General features: G+C 35.0%; 1 long non-coding RNA gene across 1 annotated transcript in view; it reads right to left on the bottom strand.

Moving 5' to 3' along the window:
• Window positions 1-13,598, bottom strand: part of LOC141717078 (uncharacterized) — a 31,349-nt gene extending 17,751 nt beyond the window's left edge. The window contains exons 1-2 of the long non-coding RNA XR_012573516.1: window positions 13,203-13,598; window positions 12,987-13,095 (exon numbers count right to left, since the gene is read on the bottom strand). This is a non-coding gene — a long non-coding RNA (uncharacterized LOC141717078). The remainder of the gene's footprint in view (window positions 1-12,986; window positions 13,096-13,202) is intronic.
• Window positions 13,599-15,195: the final 1,597 nt, after the last annotated feature.

Here is a 15,195-nt window from a genome sequence, read left to right as displayed (position 1 = left end):
GTATGGACTCCGTATGGTTAGCTATTAAGACTTCATGGAAAATGAATGACTATAGTGGGTCAGTGGTGGACCATAGTAAGGCAGCAATGATTCTGCGAGTAGTGAGATGATTACAACCGTGAGAGTTGTATTAGAATGGGTGTTGAGATTGAGTACCACTAATCGGGTCGTGGTAGTGTATAAGTTATCATTGATAGACTAATTAAGTAGAGTATCTACCTAGTGAATAATTATTCTTTCTTATCAATAAGAGAGTCGTATTATTATACGAGGAAGGTTGCGGTGCGAGCATAGAATTCTAGTAACGATGATGTATAGAATGAGATCCCAGATTCGATTTTCGATGTCGAGGGAGTTTCAAAGGTGATTGTGTATAAGCTCGATGAAGAGCATGGGTCCATAGAATGATGGACGGAATAGAAATATTTAGGCATGGGAAATACGATGCTATAATACTTGATGTTGATATAAATACTCATATGATTCGTTCTCCTATGACAAACCTCTATAGTTCAGAGGTAGGTTCCAAGCCGGATATTTTGTGGCAGTATATTTTTTTCATATATACAATTCACTTCCATTCGTTCTTTTCTCTTCTTTTCATTTCATGTAAGCTGAGAAGAACAACCCTTCCAGAAGGGGAGGTATTGCCGAATGACTATCTATCTGTGTGATAGAAGCCGAGTAGGATACCAGCTATTGTTTAATTGCTTGTCAAGTACTAAAGGCTGGCCACCTTCTGTACTAACTATGCGATATAACAAGTGTTCATGATCATAGTGATGTCTCAACAAATTCCTTTACTTCTATTTGATTGATCAAATTTTGGAAAATAGAAACAACTGAAAAAGGAGTAATAAAGTGGTGGTAGTATGCGGAATGGGAACACATTCGTGATACTAAGGTTGACGTGGTTATTAAAAGGTTATAGAACGCTAACGAGCAAAAGTATAACCAGTATAATATTAGGAACGGAAGGTAGTAGCGATTACGAACTGGAAAAGAATGGGTATTAAGAAGCAAAAGTTCTAATGATAAAAGCTATAATGAGAGTCTGTGCAATAGACTTGAAAGAAATTGGAATGATCACTTAACACGGAGTGAGTTTTCTTACGACAATAGATCATATGTCAGTATTGAGATATCGCCTTATGAGATCCTTGAGGGAAGACAATATCGATCTCCCTTATGTTAGGATGAAGTTGTAGAGCGCAAGATGCTCGGACCAGCAGTGGTCTAAAGGACCAAGGATATGATAGATCTAATCAGAGGACGGCTGGTAGTAGCCCAAGATGGACATGATAAGTATGTTGATTTGACACAAAAGGATAAAGAGTACGAAATAGGGGACCTAGTAATGTTATAGGTATCCCTTGGAAAGGATTGATGAGATTCGGAAAGAAAGGAAAGCTAAGTCCACCAATTGTTGGACCCTTGGATATATTAAGGAGTATTGGGAAGTTAGCATATGAGCTAGCCTTACCCCAGAACATGTAGCAAGTCATAGCGTGTTTCACGTATCAATGTTAAGAAAGTGTAATTCAGATGCTAGACAAATAGGGGCATATGAGCGCATAGACATGCAACCCGACGTAACCTATATGGAGCAACCAGGAAGGGTTATAGAGTGAAAAGGAACAAGTGCTTAGGGGAAGGATTATCAAACTAGGCAGAGTTTGGTGGCAGGACCACAATATGGGAAAATTTACTCGAGAGTTAGAAAGTGTAATGCTAAGAAAGTATCCCCATTTGTTTTCTATTTAATTCCGGGACGGAATCCTTTTAAGGAGGGGAGACTGTAATAACCCCAATTTTTGGAAATTTTTGAAACCCTTATGAATAGTGTTTTTGCTGAATAAGAAAACTTTTCATGCCACACTATGTAGGGGTTCTGATATGGATATTCTGAGATTTTATTAGTACTTTATATGGGATATAAGTGTATGTAAAGATCGTCAGAATCCAAATCCGAACACTTTGATTTTTCCCGGAAATCCAATAGATACGGAAAGAATTGAGTATAAGGTAACAGGATAAAAGGATTTAAATTAAAGGATTATAATAGAGGATCATAAAAAGGAATATAATGTATTGAGAAAGGTTAAGGGAACCTAAGTAATAAGATCCTGGGTATGATCCCTCAAACGATAAACGAAAACGAAAGTTAAGCGAACAGTATAACAGATCAGCGGTCATTAGGCAAACGATTAGGAAGTTAATCAAGGGGATTAGTTGGGATGATGTCATCCAACCAATAGAAAGAGGACAAGGAGGGGAGGATTACATCATGAGGATGACACAAGCATGACATGGGAAGGAAGGAGGTGTGGTTGAATGAGAACCACACAAAATCAAGGGCAACTAGGTAATTTACTAAAACAAACACAAAAATCAACCAACCAAGCCAAGCATATCATTTTTCATCAAAATCAAAAAGAAACCAAGGCATTGTTCTTCATGCTCTCGGCCAAAACAGAACCAGAACACTAAAACTGCTGTATCTCCTTCATTTCTCACTCAAATATTGTGTTCTATAGCTCATTGGAAAGGTATTGAGATGGCCTACAACTCTTGTTCACAAGTCTCGTCCAAATAATCATGGTAAGACCCTCATTTTTACAGTTCTTTAAATCGGACTTTTAGAAACTTCAAAGCCTAACTTTGTGTTCTTGATTTCTTTGGAAAGATCAAGCTTGTAGGAGGCTCCCTAAGGCTTCCTAGCAACTTAACACCTCCCAAGGAAGGTATAAAATTCAAACCCTAGCCTTTACTTTATTTGTTAGTAAGTTTAATGGTTGGTGTTGTGAAATGAGAAGCATGGATTGTGATTATTAGTAGTTTGGTTTTATTTGGAAGTGTTTTGGTAATTGAAGATTGATTATAGTTCATAGGTCTTGATTGTGGTTGTTTGAGTTGAAAACCTTGGAGATTATGGACTGATGTGGTATGGTTTAGGTGAAGTTTTGTTGTATTGATGGTTATGAGTTGGTTGGTGGTTAATTGGAGTAGTTTAATCATTGGTAATCGCGTAAACATAGCCGTCGTAACGTCCGATTTTCTTTAGACTGTTTTTGTGCATAACATTAGGACCCGAGAACCCCCTGCTAGATTATGACCACTGCCATGTTTAGATAGCTCATGTGACGAGCTTCGTTTTGATATGTAGTTCGTTCGATTCCGATGCACGGTTTAGGAGAAACGACCGTTTCAAGTAACGGCGTTTTGCGAACGAAACTTTTCCCCTCGCCTTACTTTGAAACATAGGTTAAAGACCGAAAAGGGTTAATTAATGTATGAAACATTTATGGTAAGTGTGTTAGGCAGTTGGTAAGACACTCGCAAAGGAATCGCCTTAAAACTCGTAAAGGTTAAATTATTAAAAATGGTGGAGCCGAGGGTACCCGGGTGACTTAAGCGAATTAGTGAGCGCAAAACAAGCGTTAGAGTCTAAGTTAGTTAAAGTATAGATTTAAAAGTGACTTTGGTTTAATTCCAACTTACTTGTTGTTTATAGGTTACCAGACTCGTCCCGAGCCATTCGTAACCCCAGTCGCTCAGGCAAGTTTTCTACCAGTTATAACTGTTGTTGTGATGTAAATATATGTATATGCATTATCTTGTGATAGTGCATGATTGTTATTAGCAAATTTTGCGATATATTGTAGCATGTGATATGGTATATATGCATGCCTGTTTCATATTCTTGAAATATATATCTGTTGGTTCAGTTGATAATACCTATGCTAGAGGATAGCGGTAACTTGCGTATACCCTTAGTATAGGGACCCAAAGGTGAAAATATTTTCTAAAACCGGGAGTCGAGGATCCCGAGTAGATTTTGTATATATGGATATGGATATATATATATATATATATATTTATATATATATGGTTATAGTTTTCCAAACTGATAATCGAATAAGGTTTATTCGATAACTTTAACTTTATATTATTAGTGAATATTATTTGAATATTCATTCGAGGGCTTATGACTCTTTTATATTATTTATTGAATATTATTTGAATATTCATTCGAGGGCTTATGACTCTTCTATATTATTTATTGAATATTATTTGAATATTCATTCGAGGGCTTATAACTCTTTTATATTATTTATTGAATATTATTTGAATATTCATTCGAGGGCTTATGACTCAGTTTATATTATTTAATGAATATTATTTGAATATTCATTTGAGGATCTATGACTCCGATTATTTGCTGAAATATATTCTTTATTTTATTAAAGAATAAGGTGTTAATAATCAAACTTATTTTCGATTATTCAAATAAAGATAATACTTTCATATAAGTATATCTTTGGTTATTTAATACTCGTTTCAAGTATAAATTTTAATACTTCTACTTCAATTATTTTTATAAAGACTATTCTTTATGGGAATATTATTTAAATAATAATATTCGGTCATTTTCTAAATATTCTGGGGACTGATTTACTTCATTAAATCAGCTTTACTCCAAACACTCTTTAAAGTGTTTTCGAGTCTTCAAAATGATTTTTAAAAGTCAGAGTGGATCCCAAAACTCTTTTTTTATATTTAAGATCTTCCTTTTAAGGGGATTTAAATACTCGCTCAAAACCTGGGGAATCCGGCTCTGTGGTGTATTTTATATTCGCAACGAGGTTGCAGTTTTGGTAAATGAATTGATTACTTGCCCAACGTTCGGGAAGTAAGCCCATCTAATTGAGTCGGCATAAGCGACAGGCCGGGGTACGGTCTATTATTGTGTAAGTGGCTGGGTGGCAGTCCATCAACGCGTGAGGGGCCGGGTAACGGTCTAGCGCGAGGTCCTAATGCGGCCAGGGTGATGACCGGTGAGGAATTCATCCATCTACAGTAGAAAAGGTTACTTATTGGTATCTTTGCCTGATCAGCAAGATATCTGGTTTATGCCAAAATTCTTTTCCTTCCAAATTCATTGGATATTGCAACTCTGTTCATACTTTACATGACAGAGGTTTTCAGGAAATGTATGGGAGATATATATGAATATATTTATATATCGGGACTTAATGAAGTATCTCGTAACTTCATTATTTATAATGATATTCAAAGATTGAATCTATTCAAATCTTGTCTTGTAGTCTCATCTATGTGATGAACCTTTGAAACTGATTATAACTTGAACGGGGGTAGTTCAAGTAGTATTTGGGAAATATATAAGTATTTTGGGGTATCTTGTAACTTCATCTTTTAAACTTATATCTAGTTAATGATTGTCTTATGAATGACAAAGATTTTCGGAAAAACGTTGAGACAAGGTTAGATATATGAGATCACCTTGCAACGATATTTTTTATATATACAGTTATAAACTGGAACTCTGTGTGTATTATGCATGGAAGAGGACTTCCCATATTTTGAAAAGTATATATGTATATATATATACTGAATATTTTGCGACTTCATCGCATTAAGATATCAACTTGGTTCATTTCTTTTGACCAAGACTTTCATGAGTGCTATGAGAAGGCTCATATATTGTTAATCATTATACATATTATTTTGGTGGGCTTGCTGCTCACCCTTGCTTTATTTCTTCATCACACAACAACAGTTAGGAAAGATGGCCAGACTCCAGCAGACCCAGCGCAAGCGCGTGGGAAGCGTCCCGCGTCTTCCCGTTGATGTTGTAGCTGCTATAGCTGCAGAGGTAGATCTATTGTAGATCAGACCATCTACTTTTGAGAATCAATTATGTATAATTATAACTTGTGGCAGATAATGGCAATTAACTGTAAATTTATCAAGTAATCATTTTGGGTTGTAATAACTTTTAAATTGTGGATTCAAAGACTTGTACTTATTTAAATTTCATCTCTGAGACTATAACGGGTTGTGGTGTGTATTAGTGTGGGGTCACAACATAAGGTTATTATTATTAATTAAGTGAAGTGATATTGTGGAAAGAAAGACCGTGACGACCCGGATCCCCGACCCCGGATCTGGGGGTGTTACATCGGGTATGCTATTATCAATCAAACTCATTTTGATTTTGCAACTGGTATAATTGGTTCTATTGGGGATAGGATGACAGAGGATATGAATGTTGTCTATTTTTCTAGATTCTGTCAACTTATTTATACTTTTTGTACTGATGAACCTCAATTAGTCAGTTCCTCAACCCCACCTTTTAAAGTTGCAAAACGATACTTTAATGACCTGGTAAATGCTGACACTAAGAAATCAGTGGTTAGACCATTACAGATTCCTCAGTCTGTAAAACAGATCCTAGTAAATGCTGATCCTGGTACTTATAGATCTATTTACTCTGATGTCCAACCAACAATAAACACCCAAAAACCATCATCCTCAGCACCTCCCACTCATTCTACTCAACCTACCCTCAGGACATATCTCAAATCCTATCTCTCCACTTCACAGACTGATCAACCCTCAGCCTCAGCACCTACTGTGAAGCCTTCATCCTCCAAGCCAAAGAGGACAAAGACTGTTCCTCAAACACCTCAAAAGAGAAGGAGGATTGCCTTGAGAGATAAATCTGATACTGAGGAACAGGTTCCTTCTTCAGAACTTGTTGTAGGTGAAACTGAGAAAAAGACTTCTCAAAAGGATTCTGGAATTGGGGGATCTAGGCTTCTCAAAAGGCTTAGAAGAATGACAGTCCCTGAAACTCCCAAGGAATCCAAATCAACAAAGAGATACCAGAAACAGAGGGCAAAAAGGCCAGTTTCAGATGATGAAGAGGAAGCAGCTAAGAAAGGGGATCAGGAATCTCTGATCTCACAAGACAAGGAATTTGCTCCAGTCACTTCTTCTCCATCAACTCCATCTAAGGAAGCTGCTACTGAAAAGGCCAACACACCATCTGTGTCTCCTGTTCAAAAGTCTGTCTCTCCTGTTGATCCAGGCCTAAATGCTGAAATTGAAATTCAAAACCTGGTTGTGCCTGAAATACTTTTCTTAGAAGCTCCACCAGCAACTAATCCTTCTACAACACCTGTTCCTGATGCTGTTCAAACTCCAGAGTTATCAACACCATCTTCTCTGAATCATGTTGATGATGATCAAACTTTAGGTGAACATCAGGATTTGGCTATTGATCAGAACTTAGAACAAGATCAGCAATTAGAGGATGCTGAAGCCTCTATTGCTACTCACACTGTTGTCTTATCAGAAGATACTGATTCTTTAAGTTCTGATGCTGCAAATGCTGGAAAAATACTGGTGATGCTGCTCTAACTACAGATGCTGATACAGCAGGTCCTTCAGGACATGCTCCGCAACAGACTATTCTAAAGTCTGAACTGGTTAAGAAGTTTGTTACTGGAGAAGCACCAGTACCTTGGAGTGAAACTCCTGCAGGTCAGGAGTGGACTAAGGAATGGAACTCAGTTTCATGTGTTCCAACTGAAAAGCATCTTGCTGAGCACTTGACTAAAGCTAATGAAATGTTAAATTCTGATGATTTTAAAACCCAGCTTAGAGTCACTGCATTGAGTACTAAACATCTACAAGGTCTTCATTCAACTACTCATGCAGAGCTACACTAGATTCAGGAGAACTTTATCAAACAGGAACAAGTTTGGAAAATTGATAAGAAAAAGTTCTTCCAACCTACCATTGACATGATTGCTTATATTGAGAAGACTCAAGATTATCAACAAGCTCAGATTGATGAAATTCTGAAAAATCAAGCTTCTCAGCAATCACAACTAACTGAAATCCAATCCTCAGTGGAATTGCTTATCTCTCTTCTACTCCCTACTGATGCCAAAAAGGGGGAGAAAGTAATTAAGTCCAAATGCAAGACTGACAAGACACTGACAGGAAAGGATAATGAAAAAGATGATCAAGGAAACTCTGGAATGGGTAGAGGTCATAGTCAAGGTAGAGGATTCACATCAAGACAAGCTAGTCACATGACAAGTTCTGATACTGGGAAGAGAATAAGTTCTGCTACTGGTAAAATGATAAGTTCTGATGAACTTTTAGATCTTGATGAGGAAATGTCAAGACAGTTATTTCTTCAGGAAAATCCAGGAATGGACTTGGAGAGTTTAATGAAAGAAGAAGCCAGGCTTAAATCAGAGAAAGTTACATCTAAATCTGAAGCTTCTGGTAAAAAGCCATTTCCAAAACTCAAAGGCATTGTGATCAAAGAAAGGACACTTACTGAAATAACATTGGCTAGATCGCAACCGCAGATAGATCCAAGATCCAAGGGTAAAGAAAAAGTTGGTGAACCTATCAAGGTTTATGTGCCTCCTGAGGATGAAGAAATTACTGATGAAAAGGATGATCTTGCTCTGACTTCAAGAAAAGTTCTTAAAATAACCTCTGACATGGCTCAAGTTGTTCAGAGTCAAGAAATTGTAAGTTCTGATATTCAGAAGAAGCAAGTAACCTCTGACATAGCTCAAGTTAACTTGATATCAGAAGATAGACTAAAAACACTCCTACCAGGATTCACTAAAGCAAAACAGACTCAACCTTTGAAGACTACTGCAAGTGGTTTTGAAGTAAGAGTAGTTACTGGAAAGGAAGCTAGAGATAAGACTGGATTGGGAAGTGCTGATGAAAGAAGAATACATAACACTACCAATGATCCAACTTCCTTGAGTGAACCAGGTATTGGAGCAACTCCTGAGAGATTGAATCAACTGGAATCTGTACAGATGGTTTACCATACCTACTTGAAAGAATACATCATGTTGTATTTCATGACAGATTGTAGGGTTTATCATATAAGACAAAATGCTATTCCATTGAAGTATTTTGAAGAATTGGAGCATGTACTTTTCTTACTTGAAGTGGATGACAGAATAATAGGAACTGCTGTAAACTACTTAAAAGAACAGATTCAGAGACAGAAAAGACTTTATTCTGTTAAGTCTGACAGCACATATGTTCCAAAGTACAGAGATCACAATGGTGATATTGTTGATATGAAGCCTAATACTGCACATATCAGAACATATCTTGGTATTAAGGGACTTGAATTCAATCTGGAGTCTGACAAAGCCTATGTCATAAGACTAGATCAGGAGTTGAGAAAAGCAAAGATCAATGATCTCAGAGCTGCAATCTTTCAAACTGGTGAAGATACTGCAGAGCTTAAAGATGCCAAAAGGAGAATGATTGATGAACTTAGATATGCTGAGAAATGTTTGTTGAAGAACTATCTCAGAACAACTCCTGACATCAGAGAGATCAGATGATGAAGCCAAGTTGAAAATCTACAACTGCTTAAATTCTGATATTTGTACAGACTGAAGTTGTTATCAGAAATTGAATATTGGTAAAGCTTTAAGGACTGTAAGTTGTAGTTATCTAGTCTAATTCTCATGCATTTGTACTTAATGTTTTTGACATCATCAAATATCTGTTAAACTTGTATATTATGCTAATTTACAAGTTGGGGGAGATTGTTAGATATATTTGATAATGTCATGGCTAATATAATTTATGTTTAGATTTCAGATCTTACTTAACAGGACGAATCAGTACTTAACTGTTGATCAGTACTTATACTGGAAGTCAAGACTTAAGGATATCAGTACTTATATTATCAGGAGATAATCATCAGAAGTTAGATATCAGAACTTAAGTGCTGAAGGACGATCAGATAAGGAAAGTAGCTGATTAAAGGAAAGAAGATCGAGATAAACATAAGAAGAGATATGCATGAAGAAGGAGTTCCGTGAAGAATGGAATACTTGGAAGAAAAGATATCTGATTGATATATTTTAGGAAGCAGAATTATATTCCATATCAATTAGCGATTATCTTGTAACTGTGTAGTATATAAACACAGACATAGGGTTTACACTATAAGTGTTATCATATTCGAGAAGATTATTTATTATAACCCTAGCAGCTCTCGTGATATTTGTTCATCACTGAGAGGTAACAGTTCCATACTGTAACAATAAAGTTTGTTTTCTGTTACTTAATATATTAAAGTTCGATTTGATTGTATTATACACTGTATTCACCCCCTCTACAGTGTGTGTGACCTAACAATATACCCGATCCCAATCGTCGTCATCTAGTCCATAGAGGAGCAACCGGAACAATCGGTATGCTTTGATATATCCCAACATCAGAATATATCAAGATATATGTATATATATAACTATTGGAATGTGAATAGAGGATTCAACGAATTAGGAGAAATCAGGAATCGAAATGAAATATGAATTAAGGCATGATAATTGTGTATCAATTTTTGTGAACATGAATTATAAGTGTGTAATTGCAATAAGGATCTGAATTAATTTCACTATTCTAAAATTAGAATAGGGGAAAAACTTGTCTTTCACGCGATCTACCACAAGTACTTCACCGTCCTCTATCACCGGCTCGACTCGCCTTGTTGGCTTCACTTCTATAAAAAAATAGACGTATTTAGTCATCACATATCTCAATCGCGTTTCAAACCGACTTCACATAGCCCTTATCGTCTACCCGTACGCGTATTACTAATTCGTATAATAATTATTAGCAAATAAGACTCAATTAACCACATAATTCACATAACACATAAGTCACATAGTCATTCTAGGTTTAAAATAATTTTTTTAGAATCGAAATCAACTCGCTATTCGTTTAACTGAACAATATCTGGCTCGTTTCCTATTTTTCGGGATTATTGGACTCGTCTTTATACGTAATTAGGATTACAAGTAAACAAATATCGAAATTCGACTCGCTTCTAAAAGAAATTAAGATTTAAAACTATTTTTAATGAAAACAGATCATTTTTCTGAGTTGAAGGGCTTTCGTTTCGCTCAAATCGGATAAACGGTTCAATTATTATTCAATAAATACAGATAAATCAATTTATTATTCAATTTAAAAAATTATTCCTAATTACTGAACCCTAAAAATATTTTTAAATAATTATTTGGGAAAAATCAGAATTAAAAATAATTTTTTCATAATTTTTGGAATTAAAATGATTTTATTATAATTTATTGAAAATAATTTGATTAATTATCAAAATAATTATTCATTTTTAAATAATTAATAAATAATAAAGAAATAATGAAATAAATAATTTTGAATTTTAGAAAATATTTCAGAATTATTTATAATATAAATCAATTAATTAAATAATTATTAAATCAATTCATAAAATAAATAAAAACTGATTTTATAATTAATAAAAAAATAAAAATAATTTTCAGAATCATTTGTCAGAAATCAATCTTTGACAAAAACGGATCAAACACGGGTTATACAAACGGGTCAACCGGGTCAAATCTGGGTCATGAAGAACATGACCAGATTATTTCCAGAATCCGCCGACTTCAGCGGATTCCGGTGAGTCCAAAACTGCCTCAAATCAACACTGTTTGGTGCTGTTTTTGAGTGCTTTTCATTACAAATCAACACAACAATCCAACCACGACCAAAACATCCCTAAATCATCTTTTTCGATCAAAGCTGCAAATTTTTCCGGTCAAATATCGAAATCACAAAATCGTACATGAAACTTCAAGGTTAATAGCTTAAATTAAACTTATAACACATATAATCAAACCCCTAACCTCTAAACAACCTCAGCTTCTTCTAAATTCAAAAACGATTCAATTAAAATTAGACATAAACCCTAGAAATCGAATTCATTTGTTCAGGTATCGTTCGATCAATTAAATACCATGAATCGATCGAAAATCATCATATAAACCTATATCAATCATCAAATCATCCTAATAATCCTAAAATCAAAAAGTCCTAATTCAAGTATAAACCCTAGAAATTGAAATTGAAAAATAACACATCAAAACATGAAATTAATATTAGGAATCGAAAGAACAGATCAAGAGGATGAATTTTGATACTCACATCGATCGATTTGATGCAGAAATCAGTCCAAAATCACTGTTTGATTGTTCAACCCGACCTTGGAAGATCTGACCCGAAAACAGAGAATTTTGATAATTTTTCTGATTTTTAATAATTAATAATTAATAATTAAATAAAAAGTAGGATATTTATAGTAGTAATATTAATACTCCTAATTAAAATTAAGACCCTAATTATACATCTTTTAAAATTAATTGCCCCTAATTTTATAATTTTTGAGTATTAATTTTTAATTTTTAAATATTTTATATGTACAATATATATGCCAAAAATTCCCAAAATTGTGAATAATTCAAAAATAAAAAGAAATGGTATAAATGAAAGTCCTATAATTTTATAAAAATAAAAATGTAATTTTTGTGGGGTTTTTAACACCCAATGAGACCCGAAAAAGTCATTTTTCGCGAAACGAGAAAATTTATAAAATATATAGATGTTCAGAATAACGCGATGGTACAAGCCGTTCTGAGAAAAATAAGACCAATATTTTATTTGAAATGTCAGCTATTAAAATATAGTTCGGGTCGTATAACTTTTGATACGAAGGCTTTAAATATGAATCAAAATATCCGATAAATACCCGGAAAATACCCTGACTATACTGAATACACGTAGCACATAACAATTAGGGTTTTATAACCAATTACACATAAATAACATAATAAAACACATAATTTTATCTTTATTACGATATAATACAAGCCTAATTTCCCGGTCGTTACACAAACGGGCTCTGATATTTTCGGAAAGTCCGGCCCGCCCCGATAAAAGTCAAAGCCCGAAAAGTTCGATTAAGTCAAATCCCGTGCTTTTTAATACCCGATTAAAACCCGGTCCGATTGGCCTGTTGTGCATCCCTAAGAATCAATTCTACATTTCATGGTCAGGACTTAAAGCTGACACAAAGTATCGCATATATTTCAATGCGTGGCGCAGTGGCGGAGATATTACAATACCCAGCAAAAAAATACAAGTAAAAGAAAAATTAATCAAAATACTCATAAAAAGAATCATCAATAATGATTTCCTGCGATCCTCTGGATTCCCATTATTGTAATCACAAAAGACACAAGATAATAAGCTGACCGGCACTAATTCAAGTTGAGAAACATAAGAAATTGGCACACCTTCGCTATAGCGTGAAACCCAAACAGGCCAGCATCTCTATAGTTGTAGACGAAGGTTGTCATTTTCTCAGCTATATCACTTGTACAAAGCCTATCTACAAGCGTGGAGCTATGCACAAACGGAATTTAGCAAAACATCATGTTACAATATAATGTCACAAATAAAAGATACTTATGTATCAACGTCACAAAACATAATGAGAATTAACACTTTACCTCGTATTTGCCCAGCTTGAACTTGAACTATATTGCCCAATTATATATTTCATAACATATAACGTAATGAAATCTGGGTCTGTCCAAGATGCTCCACTAAAAGCAACCGTTAAATGGGGAAGAGGAACATTATCATCATATATTCTAACCTGTTTTGAGCAACTATCAAATGAGCTAGGCTATGTAACTGTAAAAATATACTAGTGTGACACTGCACAATGTACGCAAACCTCAGAGGGTGTAAAAATTGTCTTGTCTTTTGCAGCTACTTTGGAAGTTGTAGTTGAACCTTTTGGCAGCTTGGTAAACATGGACTTTACTTGTTCAACAATATCTTCATGTTTAACTGCTCCAGAAGCAGCAATTACCTGCAATTGAATCCCCAGGAAGAAACTACTGTCGTCAGTCCTTCAAATTGTAAGGTACTAAGGTACAATAGGCGAAACATTTAATAAAAAAATCGAGTGGTCTATATGTTAGCATCTGTTCACCATTTCGGGAGCTGTGTAGTGCGATGACATATACTCCCTCCGTCCCATTAGATTATATACATCATTTTTGACACGCTTTTCAATACTCGTTTAAAGTATAGTTCCATAATATATTTTTAAATTATTATTTTTTGAATTAAAGTTTTATGTTTAAACTTTTATTCAAAAAAAAAATTTTGAAAAAATATTATGAAACTATATTTTATAGAAGTCTCGAAATACGTGTAAATAGTGCACGTATATATCCCAATGGGACGGATGTAGTATTTCTGAAGATCCTTCTTTGTGATGGTCTTAACAAGTCCAACAACAGTCCTTCCTAAAGGACTGTCTGGAAAGCTGCAGCATGTAGATGGTCAACGATAGCTTCTTCTGTTTCTTCTTCCAGCTACAGAAAGAAAGACATTTGTATCAACAATTGCACTCAAAATTACCAATGTAGTATACGTGTACAATCACTTAAGAAACACATGTATGTTGCGCAAACAGATCAAGAAAGTGTGATTGTATTAGGACTCTATAATGTAAAATCAGATATATTTAGGATTAAAGATCCTTACGAGACACCCCATGCATCTCGGAAATCAAGTGTGGGGTTTGAAGATCATTGTAATATTGTGCACTCGGACCATATATTGCTAGATGCAAAATGACTATAATTATTGTTATAGTATGACACTAGAAAGTATTTTTTGGTGCTAAAATAGAACTTAAATTCTAATGCTAGTTTCAGTTTGTAAACAAATTAATTGACATTTAACTAATTTTTTTTATCTCTCTCTATCAATTTGCATTCAAAATACACCAACGTGTATTTCAGTTGTGGTTGATTGATTGCACATACATGCATTTGTTATACCCAAAATTTGACATTGGATTGACCGGGTCAAATACGGATTAAGTACAGTCAAAACCGGTATTGCATGGTAGAAGGTAAGGACGCGTCCAGGCACAGAGGACGTGCCTACATTTGAGGAGATATTTTATGGTCTGGTGATGGCGAAGCTTGGGAGTGCATGATTAGGGAAGGACGCGCCCAAGCGTTGTGGACGCGTCAACCGTGGTGAAAGTACTTGGCAAATGTGGTCTTTTGGCAATGGAAGCTGGAGGACGCGCCCGTCCCTATTAGGATGCGTCTTGTCGCTGTGGCATGCTGTAAGAAACAGTTGTTGTAACGCCTTCCAGACCCGGGGTATAAGTCTGAGAGTTACTAGCTAATCACCAAACCTGTACAATCTGATTAACAATTAATAAAAAATGAAATTAAACCCCTTTAACACTAACCATGATCTTTTTAGGTTGAAGTATGAAAATAAGAACCACTAACTACTTTTATTACAAACCAAATTCAAAATCTCACAAATTCTCTTTGTTACAAACCATTGTCTAATCAGTTTTAAACTAAGTTCATCTTTTATTTAAACACACACACTAACTATCTACTCTCCACCTGTTCGGGCAACTCAAAACTTTTTTCCTGGATTGGGATCAACACCTTGGGT

The sequence above is a fragment of the Apium graveolens genome, chromosome 4 (genome assembly GCF_009905375.1).
Source record: "Apium graveolens cultivar Ventura chromosome 4, ASM990537v1, whole genome shotgun sequence".
Taxonomy (NCBI): Eukaryota; Viridiplantae; Streptophyta; class Magnoliopsida; order Apiales; family Apiaceae; genus Apium; species Apium graveolens.
Note: the sequence above shows the minus strand (reverse complement) of the source record. Positions and strands in the feature narration are given on the sequence as shown.